Source organism: Capra hircus, chromosome 21 (assembly GCF_001704415.2).
Source record: "Capra hircus breed San Clemente chromosome 21, ASM170441v1, whole genome shotgun sequence".
NCBI lineage: Eukaryota > Metazoa > Chordata > Mammalia > Artiodactyla > Bovidae > Capra > Capra hircus.
In genome coordinates this window covers 14,123,520-14,127,358 of record NC_030828.1, presented here as the reverse complement: position 1 = coordinate 14,127,358, position 3,839 = coordinate 14,123,520, and the positions used below count along the sequence as shown (strand labels likewise).

General features: G+C 44.1%; 1 non-coding gene across 1 annotated transcript; it reads left to right on the top strand.

Moving 5' to 3' along the window:
• Positions 249–322, top strand: TRNAK-CUU. Its single transcript has one exon. It is a non-coding gene; the product is annotated as a tRNA-Lys (tRNA).

The following is a 3,839-nucleotide window of genomic DNA, read 5'->3' as shown; positions in this document are numbered from 1 at the left end:
ACATAGTAGTTCCCGTGTGATGTCTTGCCAACTCCAGTTATCTCCAGGATGACCGTGGCATCTTTCAAATCCAGGTTGGCCCCCAGCAAAAGCTGGGCTGGGAGAGGCTTAGGGTACCAGTCCAGTGGCGAGTCAGTGGAGAGTCCACTGATCTACATTTCCCCACTACTTCACCAGGAGTGATGGTTTCTTACTAGATCCCACAATCCTTTGTTCTCACACCACTTATACTCACTGTATTAATCATGGTCCATGCTAGCTCAGTCGGTAGAGCATGGGACTCTTAATCCCAGGGTCGTGGGTTCGAGCCCCACGTTGGGCAGTCAATTTAAGACATCTTTCCAACATGCTATCGGTTCTTACCATCCCTAAGAACTGACCTCAATCCCAAGATTCTTGTTTGACTTCCCTGGTGGCTCAGACGGTAAAACGTCTGCCTACAACATGGGAGACCCGGGTTCAATCCCTGGGTTGGGAAGATACTCTGGAGAAGGAAATGGCGACCCACTCCAGTGTTCTTGCCTGGAAAATCCCATGGACAGAGGAGCCTGGTAGACTACAGTCCATGGGGTCACAAAGAGTCGGACACGACTCAGTGACTAAACTTCAAACTTTCCATATATTATATTCCTCTATTGAGATATAGTCCTTACAGACACTATCTTATTTAATTCTTTAGTCCTGATAGCGCTTAAGATAATTTCTTATACGTATAAAAATACAGTAAATATTTTTGATGCATTAAGTCAATGACTTCTCTAGTAGTCTAAAAATGTAGACAACATTACCAGGTGCAAAGTCTGATAGTCAGAGCTGCTCTAACCATACACCCCACCTAGCATTGACCAAATCACTCCTAAGATCACACGAGGAAGACCAGAACTCAAACTGTCTTATTCTCCCATCTCCTTTTAGCCTAATCTAAATATGTCACTCTGGACTGATAATTTTTTTAATTGAAATATAGTTGATTTATAACATTGTGTTAGTTTCAGGTGTATAGCAAAGTGATTTGGTTATACATAAATATATGTATATACTGATATTCTTCTTTATTCTTTTCCATTATAGTTTACTACAAGATATTGAATATAGTTCTCTATGCTACACAGTGAATCCTTGCTGTTTATCTACTTTATATGTAGTAGTGTGCTCTGTTAATCCTGTTCTCCCAATTTATCCCTCCTCCCCCTTTCCTGTTGGTAACCATAAATTTGTTTTCTATGTCTGTGATTCTGTTTCTGCTTTGTAAATAAGTTCATTTGTACTATTTTTTAGATTCAATATATGTGATATCATATAATATTTATCTTTCACTCTCTGACTCACTTCACTTAATCTGATCATCGATAGGTCCATCAATGTTGCTGAAAACAGTATTATTTCATTCTTTTTATGGCTGAGTAATATTCCATTGTATCCAGTACCCTGTATTCAACTCTTACTGAAAAGATATTTGGGATTCCGTCTCTAAAAGACCCTCAAGGTAGACCCCAGAGATTGCTTTTAAATGCACCCCTCCAGGCACTTGAAGGCCCCACCACACCTGAAAAAAGCCTAATACCCACGAGAGTAAACCAGGTGTTGCTGGAGGCTTGAAGTAATTTTCACAAATTAAGCAGGATGATTTCTCATTATGCCAGATGGCAAGATGGAGAGACTTGTGGAGAGGGAGCCACTGCTGTTTTTCCTCCCTCTTTCTGCCCTACCCTAAAAAAAGGCAGATTATCCCAGAGGGCAGCTGAGAAGTAAAAATAGCAGCTGTTATTTACCAAGGCTCAATTATATGGTAGCCATTGTCCTAGGTTATTTCACATTTATCCCCACACTCAATTTTAGAAGGCGGGTATAGTTATCTCATTTTTCAGAGAAGGAAGGAGGTATTCAAAGCCTCTGCCAAGAATGAGTGGAGCTGGAGTTCCAACCCCAAACCCTGTGACTTCCGTCTCCACTCGAGGGTGCGGGCTTCTCCCTTTCCAGTCTTAGGACACTTGACATCAGTTGATGCTTCTGAAGGGCATGGTGGCTTCTGGGAATTGATGAAGCTCTGTGTTCTGAATGGGAAGCCTCCTCTTCCTGTTGGACCAGGACAACCAGCCCCTGGGAGGGTCCACTGACGTCCACACAAGCCATCATGTCACTCACAGCTCTCTGGGCTCTGGTGGTGAGAGCAGCGTTGAGGCCAGGAAGTGTCAGCAAAAGAACCACCAGTAATTGCATATGGCCACATCCAGGAAAACGCCAGCTCAGGAACTGGAGGCAGGAGTCTCTGGACTCAACTCACTCGTGGTGGGTGCATGGGTATGTGGGTATCAGGAAAGCAGAAGGTGGCTAGTGGTCTGTGTCTTAGAATTACTGACAAGGCCAGAGCACTAATCAATAGAACTTCCAGCAAAGATGGATATGCTCTGCACTGGGCTGTTCATTGTGGTAGCCACTTGGCACATGTAGCTTTTGAGCACTCAAAATGCGGCTAGAGCAACTGAGGAATTGAACTTTGAATCTGATTATGATTAACTTAAACAGTCACTTGCATCTAGTGGCTACTAAACCGGACAGTGCAAACCCACATCACACTACACCCCTTCTGAAGGTGAAGGGGCTAGAAGGTAGAGACTCTACAGCAGAAGGTCCCAAGTCAAAAGGCTGGAAAGGGACCCTGGGCAAAGATACAGTCTGGATTCTTCAAGAAATTGCAGCCACCACTTCTTAGTCTTCTACAAGAAAAAAAAAAAAAACATCTGCTGCAAGGTATAGAGACTGAAATCAGGTCATCTTTCATCCCGCATATCCCCATCTCTGGATTCTTCAAGGCTGGCTCTATCTCAGCTACCTCCAGACTCATTTCCAGGGCTCTAAGGAATTTTAGCTGCTGTCTACCATTGCTGGAAGCTCTACGAAACTCTAGATTCGAAGACTAGGGTCTCAATAAAACTCTAAGACTGTTCCAGGATGTTTCTGCCTAAAGAAAAGCCAAGCAGCCATTTCTAACCTATTTCTTTCCATTCCACACTGGCCTCAAGGGGATTCCACACACTTGCCAATCCCCCAGGCTTCAGTCGAGCAGAAAGACACAACTGCTCTTGAAGCATCCTCTAACCTACCTCAATTCAGTTGCTCAGTCATGTCCGACTCTTTGTGACCCCATGAATTGCAGCACGCCAGGCCTCCCTGTCCATCACCAACTCCTGGAATTCACTCAGACTCACGTCCATCGAGTTAGTGATGCCATCTAGCCATCTCATCCTCTGTCGTCCCCTTCTCCTCCTGCCCCCAATCCCTCCCAGCATCAGAGTCTTTTCCAATGAGTCAACTCTTCCAATGAGGTGGCCAAAGTACTGGAGTTTCAGCTTTAGCATCATTCCTTCCAAAGAAATCCCAGGACTGATCTCCTTTAGAATGGACTGGTTGGATCTCCTTGCAGTCCAAGGGACTCTCAAGAGTCTTCTCCAACACCACAGTTCAAAAGCATCAATTATTTGGCACTCAACTTTCTTTACAGTCCACCTCTCACATCCATACATGACCACAGGAAAAACCATAGCCTTGACTAGATGGACCCTTGTTGGCAAAGTAATGTCTCTGCTTTTCAATATGCTATCTAGGTTGGTCATAACTTTTCTTCCAAGGAGTAAGCGTCTTTTAATTTCATGGCTGCAATCACCATCTGCAGTGATTTTGGAGCCCCCAAAAATGAAGTCTGATACTGTTTCCACTAACCTACCTAGGGGCTCCATAATGATGTGAATGATTGATAGAAACTCAGGATACCTTCTTAGAACCCACACCAGAGCTTATCTCGGTGTCTCACCCACCCTGATTCTCTCCTTTCCCTCTTC